This window comes from Megascapheus bottae, chromosome 2 (genome assembly GCF_031878675.1).
Source record: "Megascapheus bottae isolate mThoBot1 chromosome 2, mThoBot2.hap1, whole genome shotgun sequence".
Lineage (NCBI taxonomy): Eukaryota > Metazoa > Chordata > Mammalia > Rodentia > Geomyidae > Megascapheus > Megascapheus bottae.
This window is the reverse complement of record NC_143510.1, coordinates 8954677-8969790: the sequence shown is the minus strand read 5'-3', so window position 1 is coordinate 8969790 and position 15114 is coordinate 8954677.

Here is a 15114-nt window from a genome sequence, read left to right as displayed (position 1 = left end):
ATGTATGCATACAAAGAAAGAAATATTTTTATTGATAAACCCAAAGACATCTTACCATTGACACTAGTGTAGCTGAACCTGGAAGAGTATTTTTTTATTTTTTTATATTTTTTTATTGTAAATAATAAAATGGTTGCATTATATTTACCAGATAGAAGGTGCATTACTTCACAAACATTGTTATCTTTTCTCATGTTTAGGCCCCCATTTCCCACTCCCCCAACCCCAGTCCTCATCTTGTTATTTTCCTTCCCTAACTGATTTCAAATAACAAAATGAGCATATATAAAATATATCAAATAGCAAGATAAAATACAGTAACAATATGAGATAACCAAGGGACAGCAAAAGTGGAGATAACATAGTACATTAAGGACAACAATAACTCATTACATGGCTTTTGTTTCTATATCCTGGAGGTCCTTTCATTTAGCGTTATCCTATACGGCCTTATGCATCTAGATTTTGCTCTATTATAAATCTCTGCTAGGAGAGCCCAAGGTTTCTACTGATTATGACAAATGAGGAAACCATTGAGCCTATGTTCCTTTGAGTCTGGATTACTTCACTTACCATGAGGTTTTCTAAGTCTTTCCATTTTCTTACAAATGATGCGATGTCATTCTTTCTGACAGCAGCATGGTACTGTTTATTTGTATGATTTACCTAGAATTTAATATGAGGAGGTTTCTTTAACAAGTCCTTTAGGTGCAGATTTGAAGATTCACTTGTTGTCCATTCACATATTTGCTCATTTTTTTTTGCCAGTCCTGGGCTTGAGCTCAGGGCCTGATCACTGTCCTTGGACTTTCTCTGGGTCTTCAGTTCTATTCCACTGGTCTTCAGGCCTGTTCTTGGGCTGTTTTGATTATTATAGCTCTATAATAGAGTCTAAAGTTTGGCAATGAAATTCCTCCTGCGCTCTTCTTTCTGCTATGAAGTGTTTTTGCTATACGGGGTCTTTTATTGTTCCATGTGAAGTTTTGGATTGCTTCTTCTATTTCTTTAAAGAATGACATTGGGATATTGATGGGTACTGCATTGAATTTGTAGATAGCCCTTGGCAAGATTGCCATTTTCACGATGTTGATTCTTCCAATCCAGGAGCATGGGAGGTTTTTCCATTTCCTCAGTTCTGCTTTAATTTCCTTTTTCAGGGTTTTAAAGTTTTCATCAAAAATGTCCTTTACATTCTTAGTTAAGTTAATCCTATGTACTCTATTTTCTTTGAGGCTGTTGCAAAAGGAGCTCCTTTCCTGGTTGTTGCTCGTTCCTCTCACTGTTGGCATATAGGAAGGCAGTTGATTATTGAGGGTTAATTTTATACCCTGCTACCTTGCCAAAGTTTCAAATCAGCTCAAGCAATTTGGGAGTGGAGTCTATAGGTTTCATTAAGTACAGAATCATGTCATCTGCAAAGAGAGAAAGTTTCACTTCCTCTTTCCCTATTTCGATCCCCTTTATGCTTGCTTCTTGTCTTATTGCTCTGGCTAGGAATTCTAATACTGTGTTAAAGAGGAGTGGAGAGAGTGGGCATCCTTGTCTCATTCCTGATTTTAGAGGGAATGGCCTTAGCTTTTCACCATTAAGTACAATGCTAGCTGTGGGTTTGTCATACACAGCCTTTATTATACTGAGAAACGTTCCATGGATTCCTAGTTTCTCCAGAGCTTTTAACATAAAGAGGTGTTGGAGCATCCCAGGTTTGGGATGGGTGCACGACAGCTGCACTCACCCACTCATTCTGGGGTTCATGAAGGCAGGAGATGTGGAAGCTCAGAAACGCACATACATGGCTCTCACTCAAATCTCTGTTGAGCAAAGGTCCCAGAGCAAATGACGAGGAGATGTGTGAGGGTCACGCACAGTGGGATGTGTAACCCCACGATGGGAGGACCGCAGAGTCCACAAGGGGAAACCACTTTTTTTGGCCACAAGGACTTTCAGGCTAAGCCTTTTTCCAGAGAAGTTCAGTAATGGTCGCTTTTCTCATGACAGAATGTTGTAAAGGCCCAACTTCCTGCAAAATTGCCTTTGAAGTGTTTCTTTTTTTATTGTAATTAGTAAAAGGGTTACATGATATTTGCCAGATAGAAGGTGCATTAATTCACATACATTGATACCCTTTCACGTGTCTTGGTACCCGTTTCCCTCCCCCCCACACCCCCCACCCGTCTTGGTTTTCCCCCCTTCCCTATCAAATTTCAAATATCCAAATACAAATAAATTCAATATATCAGATAACAAAGTGAGATACTATACCAATATGAGATAACCAAGGGACAGCAAAGGAGATGAGAGACAACATAGTACATTAAGGACAACAATCATTCATTATATGGCTTCCACAAGGGGAAACCACTTTTTTTGGCCACAAGGACTTACAGGCTAAGCCTTTTTCCAGAGAAGTTCAGTAATGGTCGCTTTTCTCATGACAGAATGTTGTAAAGGCCCAACTTCCTGCAAAATTGTCTTTGAAGTGTTTCTTACCCAACGCATACTCAATATGCCATGAGAATGATACAAGAATTTCTGAAAGGAATAGTCCACCAAGATGGGATTCAACCATTAATGAATAAGATATTTGATAATATCGATGAAATGACAGAGTGTGTTTCATTTCTGATGGGAACAAGCAATTATATTTTTAAAGAAATAAAACATTTTTATCTATAGCTAGATATATATATCTATATATACTTATATAGATATAGATATATAGTTCATTTCTACTGGTATATATAGATATATAGATATAGATATACAGTTCATTTCTACTGGTATATATAGATATATATAAATATAGATATATAGCTCATTTCTACTGTTCAGAATATTTGTGCTGTCTCTGTGCAAAGGGCTTACTTACCTTGCTAGTTGTCAATTCCTTTTCACCTTTAGTCACCAATATATCCAGAGAATATTGACAGGTCGAGACTCAGCCAGTTAAATTTCAAATCTGGTCTTTTTGTTCCCAAAGTTTTCAAGTGGCCCTGCTGGAAATGTGTGTGAGGAGAGTAAGAAACCCCGGAAGTATGCAGGCCAGTGAAAGCCAGCAAGTGTTTTGTGAGAACTCAGTGCTGCAAGGATAACCCTAACCGTAAAGAATCAAGTCTGGACTGCAGATTCTGAGAAAGTATCAGTAAGTTATAGCATTTGTTTAATAAACACTAATTACAACTGTTGTTTTTATGAAGAAAAGCTTCTTTTGTTTAAAGTACATTCTAATAAAACAAAATAGTGTCCTTTTCATAAAACATAATATATACTGCTTGTATTGTACTTACAAACTGACATGTTGAGTGATAATCTCTTTGTACAATTATTTAATGATAACAAAATATAATTTTAAAAGAGTTAAAAAAAGAATCTTAGCTAATAACTGGAAAGGATTTTGCCTTTTCTGAATTTCTTTTAAAGAGGCCCGTTAAGCTATAGGTAGACTTCTGGACAGAGGAGTTTGGTTAGGGATGAGAGGAATCAGGTGACATAAAACGTATACCTCTTTAGATGTGAGTGTGTCCTAAGAACGTGTTGAAAACTGCTACACAATGATCTGCACAGATATGGTTTGTAGAAAGCCTGATACACATTTCCTGAGGATTCATACATTTCTATGATATGAGGATAATTTTGTCATAAAGCAAGTATTAACAGCAATACCCTGACACTTAAGGAAAATCTCAGTGAAATGTGATGTCATCTGTATGCCAAAGGATACTTAATTCAGCAGAATGGAAAAAGTAGGGACCCATTAGACATTCAAAGACAGAGCAAAATGGAAGGATTCCACGTATACATTAGAATGCATTACAAATATTATATATTTGTGCACACACTGGTAACACATCACAGGTGAATGGTTGTAATAGGAAATCAGGGGCCAGGAGTCTGGCCTAGCGGTAGAGTGCTTACCTAGTATGCAGGAAAACCCTGCTTTGATTCCTTGGTACCACATATATAGAAAAAACTCCTGAAACTGATGCTAAGGCTCCAGTGGTAGAGCTCCAGCCATGAGAAAGCCCAAGGACAGAGCTCAGGCCCTGAGTTCAAGCCTCAGGACTGGCAAAAAATAGGAAATCATTTAAAAGTCAGTGGTCTTAACAAAAATGAAATCTATCAACAAAAGTTATAAAATACTTTCATTAATGATAAAGGTAATTAATATAAGGGAAAAGTTGCATCATCCATGCAGTCTGTATTCAAATGGTCCTGAGACCATTTGGTAATCAGCACCAGGGAAGCCTGTGCAAGTTTCCCCAGAAACTGAGATATCCCCAGGAAAGAGGAAAATCAGTCGATTTGGTGTCCAAGACCCCAAATATCTGACACATGCTCCTCCTCTTGTGCATCAGAGGGATGACATGGGGGAGGAGAGGAGTTGAGAAGGTTGGGACTGGCTCAGCAGGAGTGGTTTTGGCTAACAGACCCTGTACTTGGTATGTGTCGTGGGGGGGGGGCGGGGGGGTTACACAATAGCACACAAATGCTCTTTAAATAACCTAGGTTGCTGTTACAAGAAAGTTCATTCGTGGAAGGTTGTGACATCAAAGGTTACTCTCAAATATTATCTCTGTCACCCTCAGTGTGTGGGCACACACATATCTCTTCATACATTTTCTTATTATTATATTGATATGTTTTCTCCAGTGAATGTCTAAATTAGAATTTATATATAATCGAATTTACTATTGAAGAAGAGAACCAGTATGTTAGATCAGTGGTGAAAATTTGAAATTAGATGTGTTTCATAGTGAGTTTATATCTTCTATATATCTTCTATGCCATCTCCTTGAAAGACAAATAGGAAAAAACTAGATATTAAGGTAATGTTGTATACTTACATGCATGTGTGTACATCAAAATACTATCCCAAAGTTTTTCAACTCATTCAAAATAAAAATGTATTGCCCTCACAGTGCACTAAACCTATGCAGAATTTCCTTTCAGCAGCAAATGAAAGCAATTCATACTTAAATATGAAGATTCATACTTAAATGTGATGATTTTCAAGGCAAAAATCATCACCTAAGGATCGTGCTGGGCCTTTAAAATGCCTGTAATGGAGTTTAGTATCTCTTGTGTAATATTGCATGCATTGCATTTTGTTACACTTATTATACAAATTGAACTGAATAACAATTTGCAGTTTTACATCCCATGAATATTTTCCAGAATACTCCATCAGTAGTTAATATGCTAACCAACTTTACTGAAAGGCATACAGATGTGCCAGAGATCTATCTGGGACTTTAATTATCACCTTGTCAAATTCACATTATTATCTTGTGAGTTTATTTCCATAAAGTATCCCCTTTGCTGTTTCACAATTTAACATTTGTCTATTTCTCTTATGTTATTTGTATCTACCAGCACCAGTCCTTTGAAAGGAGATAGTTGTCTGTCAGATCTAAAGTTTACTATAAATAACTTGGTCAAATATATTTTTATAGACAATTGGTTTGGGCAGAAGAAAGGTCTATACAGCCTATTAAACAGTCCTACAATCAGTAATGCCCCCACAAAGTAGACCACAAAGTAGACCAGAAGTAGTTCAGAAATAAATGAGATATTAACACAAAGGAAGGAAGTCTAGATTTCCCATGCTGACTTGAAGTGATCTTGCATACTGGGAAAAAAGTACCATGGTCTGGATATGCTGAAGTTGTCAGTCAAGTATTTATGTGCTGGAAATCTGACCACCCTTAATTGTGTTATGGAGACGTAGAACTTTGAAGAAGGCCTGAGTGTTTGGTTATTTGGACATGCGAGTTTAGCCCTTGGAAAGAATTAAGAGTAAATTCTTCTTAGAGAGTTATTACAAAAGAAAAAGACAGCCTCCTTATGCTCTTATTTCCTGTCTTCCTTCTTCTAATAGTATATGAGATATCATTAAACTTGAGAATTTTCCCTTAGCTTTGCCATGAAGAAATCTGTTATCTTTAGAAAAATAACAGCCTCAGGCACTCTGTTACAGTAGCATAAAATGAACTAGTATAGTAAGTTATTTTGAAAGCTAAAAATTGTACTTTCTTCAGCCTCAAGATGAAAGGGGGCTTTCTAAATGTTGCTGAGAAATATCACTCCATGGGAATTGGGAGTATAGGCATAAATGACTTCGGTTTTTTGTAATAGATCAAAGTGGATATATTTTGGTAGAGATGAGTACAGGGAGTAAAAGTATATTCTGAAAGGACTAAGGAAAATTTAATGTATTTCCCTAGTCTTTCATAAAAGGGTAAAACTCAATGGAGAGATTTGTTCCAGGTTTATCAAGTTTTAAAATATTCCTTTTGAATTGAAATTAAAAGTTACTACTTAGTAAATAGAAAGTAGTGTGACAACTCATTCCTTCTTTTCCCTTTCATATTTCAAAAAACTTCTATTTGGGGCCAGGAGTTTGGCCTAGTGGTAGAGTGCTTGCCTAGCATGCACAAAAACCGGGGTTCCATTCCTTGGTACCACATACATAGAAAAAAGCTGGAAGTGGTGCTGAGGCTCAAGTGGTAGAGCTCTAGCCTTTAGAAAGTCCAAGGACAGGGCTCAGACCCTGAGCTCAAGCCCAGGACTGGCCAAAAAAAAAAAAAGAAAAAACAACAACAAACACTTCTATTTAAGAGATTTGGGTGTTGTCATGAGGGGCCCTTAATACTCACTAAGGTATGTTACTAAACGACTAAGTATTTTAATAAGATCTTTAGCTAGTAACTTCTATAATCACCCTTGCCTGTGCCAACCCCCAAATATACACATCAAGTACTTAAAACACTCACACTTATGAATGAAGTATGAGTTATAACAGGAATGAGGCTTCCCTCAAATCCTTCCTTCAGAAAAGTTTTCTACCAACTGTAGCTCCTTTCTCAGGCAAATGTATTAGGACAAGACTTAAATTAGAAGAGGGTAAACATTCAAAAAAGATGGTTGTGTGGAGGAAAATAAAATGTTTTAAAGGAGTCCCTGGCAACAACTCAAGAAGAGATCAGAAACTAAAGGCAGGTAGAGTCATATCATTAGCAGTAAAATCACTGTAAATCACAGTGAATCCATCTGACTCTCTTCCTAGAAAAGGCACCATTGTTAGCATTTCCGTTTGATACATAAATATACAATTCGGAGTTATATCTTGATATTATGCATGTTTAAACACTGACAATAGTGGAAGTGTTGTTTAAAATAATTAGGAGAATAATTTTTTAAAGGAACAGTATTTTAAAGCCCCTTTGGCTACAACTAAATAATGTTATAATCTTTATCTGACAGAAGAAAAATCTACTCCCATCATTGATTACTTTACATTTTGCACTAGTTTTCTATTTTTTCTTCTGCTTTCTTATGCAGTTCCATAACTTCTTCCAATATTCGTGGATTTTTGCTATGAAACATAGCCACTCAGTGAACATCTTTGTGGTTGCCTGAGGCAATGGAGTGATTGATTATGCTGCCTGCATTTTACAGCCTGACCCACCTCTGGTCTGCTTGCCACCTTAAACAGCGGCATTAAAAAAAGCAAATCAACACTTCTGTGATGTTTTTTCCACTTCTGTATAAATTCTAGAGACAAATATCAAGTATTTATTTTCATGCAATGAACTTCATGATATCTTCAGGTATAATCACTTTTTATGTCAGGCAAATCAAAATCATCTTAAAACTCCTGTGGTTCAAACGTTTTCCTAATCTCTCCACCAAGTTTGGATAACTTCGTTATCATCTTCCTGGTTTTATGGGCCTTTATTTATTTCCCCCCTCTTGTTTCCTTTTCCTGGTGAGGCCTAAACTCCATCATTTTATTTTAACTTCTCAAAACAGTGATGGAAGCACAGTGAAAGAATAAGCCAAGAGAGGAAAAGTTAGGCCTACCATCCAAAAACCAACACGAAGACACTAACGATAAGACTCCACAAGCAATTTGTACATATTTTCGTAATAGTTCTTGCAGCCAAAAGTTATTTTTGCAATCTCTTCTGTAGTTGTAATTAACTTAGAATTTAAGTAAAAGGGGGAAATGTTAGGGGCCACTTAAGGAGGAACAGAGAAGGGACCTAGGACCACTTTAGGTGAAATGAAGTCCAGATATCTTAGTTGTGGCAATTTCCTAAAGAAAGCATGGCCAAAGAGGTGGAGGGTAAAAGTGTGATCCTGATAATTGAATTCAGTCTTGATAAGCATTGGAACTATTTAACTGCATCAGAAACTAATAATTACTACAAATGTGTCCCCATACAGCCAGGATAAATAAAAACAGCTGTGAATGCATGTGAACGTGCAAGAATAATGGAGCTGTCACCTGTGTCTGTTTTAAAATAAGGCTTCAGTAAATGCAGTCCTTTGTGAGGCTGAATCAAGTGGTATTTTCAGGACTCCTTTGGGGCAAGGACAGTCAAATGCCTAACCCACATTTGCAGTACTGGAAGCCCAGAGAAAGCCTCTGACTCCTTCTGTGCAGTAAAGAGAAACACTGATTTCTGACAACTGAAAAGCCACCAAGCATGTAAAACAAGTAGCATACGCACCCATGGAGTCACTTCCGTGAATGCTTTCCCGAGGGCATTTTCTGAAGGAAACATTTGAATTGAACTTGTTTAGCTGGATTTTCCAAAGTGATCTCTTTAAAAGAAAGTTTAACTTCTAGACTTGCTAGGATAAGCAAACCAAATTAAATAGCATGAATGCAAGTGGAACAAATCAAACTTCTCAAGTTATCCAGGCAAAAGTTTTGCCCTGGGTTTTATTTGTTTTAAAGAAGTTCAGAGCAAAAAAACAAATATGAATAGACAAAATACAAAAAGAAATTTTGAAGGAACTTATGAACTAAGAATGATTATAAGGTAGAAGGGTAATGAAAAGAAGATTTAATCATATATAGCATTTACTCTGCGCTTATACTGGAATAAGTTTGAATCCTGTGCTTGATAGTACAAGTTGGTAAATATTGAAAGTTGTATTTTTATGATTATTAAAAGAACAGAATATTGTTAAGAGAAAATTCTTATAAGCAATTTATTATTTGTGTGATTTTGGAGACAAGTACAGGAAAGAACACTTAAATGGTGAAATTAAAATTCTGGTACAAAAGGGAAAATTAAAAAGAAAATATTCATAACTGAGAAAATACATCAGATATATCCATCTATGTCTCAGGGATATAAAAAAGACTTCTCAATTTAGAAAGCACACAGTCATTTGAATTATTTAGTGCATCATACATCCTTTTTCTTAACTTTATGTTATTGGATTCAGTAAAAGTTTTAGAAATCCGTTAGTGAGTCTATTGAATCTTTATCAGTGTCCCTCCTTCCATCTTTCTCCTGCATCTCTTTCCATCTCATCTCTATCCCAAGTTTCAGTGTTCAATTTTTTCACAGCGTAACTTCAAAACAATGACAGTATTTGCTCACCTTTAGTTTGTCATAGATTCTCGATTCTTCCGTGTTTCAGCTGTCCAAGAATCATTGAAGTGTGTATGTTAGGCAACAAACATAGTTGATTTAGCCCAGGAAAAGAGCACCCAATAAATTAGTATGGGAGAGACATCATCCAATCACGGGGGCAAAGCATGTGCCACTAAAATACTGTTGAAAGCCTCAGAAATAATTATTTTTCCCATTATGCACAAAAAATAAATTAGCAAAGTCATGTAATTCACTCACTGAAACTGAGTTATGAAGGGCAAAAGGTAAATATAAAAGCTCCAGGGAGAATGGCTCTCCCGTCTCCACGTGTGCTTGGATTCAGTCTTGCCCGTGAGCATGAGTAGAACCTATAAGATGGTCTTGTGAGCTACTATTATACTTACAAATCCCATACTCCACAGATTTGAACAATGGATCTCCTGCTCTGATAACCTGGACCCATATACCTTCCAAGCTGAGATAGTTCCTGCTGCTATGAGATCACTTGGTTTGTCTCCTGAAGCCCAGTTCAACTACATATGCATAAGTTATCATTCAGTGGTCATGAGGATCCATTGCTGAGCCTTGAAACTAAAGATACTCCAGAGATTTCCAGTGCTTTCTAACCTACTAGCGACTCGGTCCAGTACATGTTGTTGCCCTTCTTTATTAAACTGGGAATCAATATTCAGTAAGACCAGGAGATGTGGCTACAGGTGTACAGTTGTCCCTAGCAATGAGAATTCCACCCACTTCTCCTTAAGTCCGGATATTCAGGGCCTGTCCCATGAAGAGAAGTGCTCATCATTCCATGTCTTTCTCCGTCTATTTTGAAACAGCTCTTCATTGACTGTCCAGCTGGCGGATGTGACCTTGTTTGAGCGGCTGAAATTACAGAGTGGAATGCATTTGAAATGATAGCCAACTTCTAATGATGGCTGGGGCTCTGAGGTGCTCTAATAATTAACCCATCCAGTTTGGTTCACCGAAGAAATTGGACGTGACTGAAAAAATTTTAAAAGTGAATTTCAAATATATAAATGATCTTTCAGAAGCAGGATTCAAAATGAAAAGTAAATTATAACTTTTGGAATTGATTTTTAGGCAATTTGTAGGGATCCTTTGTGAGAAAGGCAGAAGATAGTCTAACGTAAAACACTCCTATAGGAATAAATGGAGAAAACTTTATATTCCATCTAAAATGAAAGGTAATATAAGCAAAGAATACAAATATTTTAATGGCTTTACTGAATTTTACTATTTTTTCCTATAAAATTCTATTATAAAGTAAAATATCTCTGGTATTTTTCTGTTTTCTTTTTTTAATATACTTTAGTTGGTCTGTGACTATTAAACCAAATAGTAATAGATTTTTATCTTTTCAGTTGAATTTTTGGAAACAAATATATTTAAGTAATACTTTTGTTAATATAATTCATAGAAATGCCACTAGATAATAAATAGCTGCAGCCACAAACTAGAAATGAGTTTAGGTTCTCAGCTTGAGGTTCAGCCCTCTTGCTCTAGGGGCTTTTCTTTATAACTTTAGTGATGCGTGGCATATTCGTTTCAAACAACTAAATAAAACCCACTGCAATGTGCATGGCCTGATCATGCCTGCACCTCTCTAACCAGAATGTCCATACATGAGATTCCAGTACCAGTAATTGAAGTGTGTTGGGACAACACTGTCACTTTCTGTGGGTACCATGAGAAGTGCGACAGCCCTGGCTTAGCTGTTTCTGTGTAGAATATGTAGGAAAGTAGATAGCCCGTGGTAAATGTCCCTAGCCACTGAGTAACATAAATTAAAAAAAAAAGATTTGCCTTCAGAACAGAAATGTAGTAACCTCACCTTTTTCAATGCTGATGCTGATGTGATGCCAGCTTGCCTTTCCTAATGCCTGTGAAGTTTTCTCTTAAACAAGAGAAGAGGAAGAACTTTGCTGCCTTCACTCTGAGGATGGAAGGACTATCTGCAAATATGTAAAAACATGATTCTTTATTGAGCGCTAATAAAAAGCTTTTCTACAATCAGCGTAAACTTACACATAAGCCCCAAGATCCCCTGCAGTAGTAGCTTTCAGTGAGCTGTACAAATCTTCCATTTTCCCCGAGGATCTCCAAATTGAAGGAATATTCCAAGCCAATCTTGTGGCTATTGCTAATTGTTTTACCACTAACCAGCGCTGTGTCCTGAGATCAACTACATACTTGTTTGAGTTATTCTGTTATCCCAGCTACAGCCTGAAAATGTCTTCTTTGAATAATTCACAAGAATAGTGTGGAGACAAAATAACATGCAAAGGTTAAAATTTGGAGTACAAATGATGAATGGTACTTCTTTTTTATTGTTATATAGAGAGGGGTTAAAGTGATATTTGCCAGATAGTAGGTGCATTACTTCTCACACATTGATATCCTGCTCATGCTTTTGTCCCCATTTCCCTCCTCCCACCCATTCCATTCATCTTGTTTATTACTTACATTGTTTATGTTCAAATAATTTAATCACAATGTTTCTTAAATGGATAATTTTCCTGTTACTATGTATAATTATGACTATATTTCATTATCCTAAAACCACGGCATGAAGGAATGAACTTGTTCAAACTATACTGTAACAAATGCTCACATGTAACACAGTGTTCGTAGCACCTGCTCATGGTCTCCTAGTTTTTTCGACTGTATATAGCATCTGAAATCCCCTTATCCTTTCCCTAATATTTGCTTTCACTAAAATTGGCCAGTCTGTGAGAGGTTTTTGTTGTTTGGAAATAAGAATAGACATATGCAGAAGTTAAATTAATTTCTCACTAAATTGTACCACAGGGTGTTCTTCACCTGAAAATTGTCATCCTAGAAAATATACGTGACTCACATTCTGGGATCTTGTTTCAATGTATCAGCAGAAGGAACTTTCTGTATTATACCAGGGGCTCACATGACTTACAGGTTGGTCATTGTGATTATTCCTTAAAGGTCATGTGAGACAGAAAAATGGCTGACCTGAACAATATTGTCTATGGTTATTTGTGTATCACCTAAAACCACAATGATACACCTACCATGATATTTTCCATTAAGAATCATAAACCTCAAACGAACCATATAGTGTATGCTTCTTTTCTCCTACAATTATCAAACTCTGGTTTTTAAGTCTGAGTTTATGTCTTAAAAATTACTTTAATTTTCTTCTTCAAACTGGATATGTTGTCAAAAGAGCTAACCTGGCTCCACAAGGCTCTAAGTGTAATTGACAAACTTTACTGGCAGCAGGTAATCAAGCATTTATTCCCATCTTTCCAAAAATAAATGTTAACAACTGTAATAAAAATAGTAATAATAAATGTAAATAATAACTGAAACAAAAAAATTGTCTTTGTCTTTTTACAGAATTCCTAAAACAATAAAACTAGCTTTGTCTTTTTTTTTTCAGCCAGGGTAAGAGGGGATCGCTTACGAAGTTATTGTAAGAAACTTTTAAAATATAAAGTGGTAGAAAAATCTTGAAATAACAACAGTATTTTCCATTGTTTTGCTTAGATTCCAGAGAAACCATTTCATTCTTGTTTCAAGAATTTCATAGCTTTAATAAGTTTCCCATAACTAATATACATGTTCACGTTTAAGAAGTCAGTCGTTACTTCCTCACTCCCATAATGCCACTTTTATTTCTATAATTAGGGATTTTTCACATCTCCTAAGGGAACTGTTAGCAGAGAAGTTTCTCTGAGCAAACTTTCCTTTCACTTCAGGTTCCTAATATCTTCAGTTTCCCTTAAAGGCTAACCTGGAAGGTGGCAATCTTCAAAGAGATTCACACAGAGAGGCCAAGTCTCTTTTATGTTCCCTTCTTAGTAGTTTCCACTGGTCAAAGAGATAAGTAGTCCTTAGAAGTAAAGTTGTGGGACCAAAGGGCTGGGCCAAAGGCCATCCAGCTATTTTCTCTCTTGATCCCAGTACTGTGGAAGCTTATGAGAGGAGAATGCTTCCCAACAAGGCTAGTGGCAATGGACTGCTCATGTCACCTGCTGTCCTTTCTCATAAAGCAGTCAGAAAATAAAAACATAGTATAATTTGTACATGCTCATTAGATCTATGCGTTTATGTTACAGAGCAAAGTTGTTTTACCCTTTTTCACTTTATGGTTCATTTATTATTTTAATGTCTCCATTTGCTGGGGAGAAAAACCCTGCAAGATGTGTATTTAATCACTGAGAAGATTAAAGTCAAAAGTTAAATTAAAAATGTAATTTTTGATAATCTCTTTCAGTGTTCAAAAGTACCCTCAGTTTTCTTTTATGTGTACTGATAATCATGTATGCCGCTATGCTGTGCGTAGACGCCCTGTAGCCTCAATTAAATATTATAACTATTTAATGAAAGGCAACAGGAATCTTGCAGTTAGTAATTATAACCATAACCTCAAATTGAAACTCTCCGTTCACCCTCAGACTGCTTAATAAATTACAAAATGAAATGACCATGGCCATTATGTCTCTCAAAGAAGTTTTCATGAGAAAAGAATAATTGTAGCAGGCCAACTATCTTCTACAATGGTTTTGATGAAAGCATGACCTGCTCTCTTCCTTTATCCCCTTCCTCTGTTGAGGTTTTGATGAAATTACCAACTATTTATTATCTGTTATTAATCCACGTGAAATGTTGCACCAGTTTTTAAAATAATCCATATACTTTTACAGTCAATTTATTGTCATACTAAAAATAAATTGGATTATTTTTCTAGGAATATTTTTCAGTAAATTTAACTTCAAGATTAATATTCTTAGAAATAAAGAGGAAATGAGTGATCAGTCAATATCTAGCCTTATTTTTTTCTAGTACTAATAATGTAAAATTTTAATGATGTCACATCTCTCTTTAATTTGAGAGAATAAAAATGTAAGCATGTAAAAATACGATTTCAGCAGAATGTTTGTAAAGATAAAGTTTGTTTAAAAGTTTTTGAAAATGCATGGTTGGAAGCAAACTAAAAGTTTGCTATCCAAAACTGAAATCCATGCCTGCAGCTCTAAAACCTAACACAGACAAAACTGTAGATTCCTAAAACTTCTATATACACAAATTCAATTCAAAACTTATAGCATTTTACTGAAAATTCTTCTAATATTCAATTAGTTGTTCAATTACCATATGCTTTGAACTATCCCCTGAAATGCCATTTATTGATGTATCATTTATATATTATTTATATATCTTAGACATTTTCATTACAGGGCAGAATTTTTCTGAATTCATGAAATTACTCTTACATTTTAAAAAATAGAATAAAGCAGGGAATTAGGACTTTCGACTCAATATTCAACAATGAGGAATCTTGCTTGTAACTTTTATGCTGATATTTTACCAACTGCCTATTTCTTAAAGTAAATGTAGTATTTTCCCTTTACCTTGTAATTCTTGGTTGCTTTTTTTTTTTTGCCAGTACTGTGCATTGAACTCAGGGCCTGAGCATGGTCCTTCAGTTTCTTCAAGGCTAGCATTCTACCACTTGAGCCACATCACCATTTCCAGCTTTTTCCTATGTATGTGGTACCAAGGAATCGAATCCAGGGCTTTGTGCAAGCAATCTCCCAATAGGCCAAACTGCCAACCACTACCTTGTATTCTTTTAAAGACAAGAATCTAAATATTCATTCAGACATCCCATCAGTTCACATTCCATTCATATGGACTGAGCCCACTGCTTTTGAAT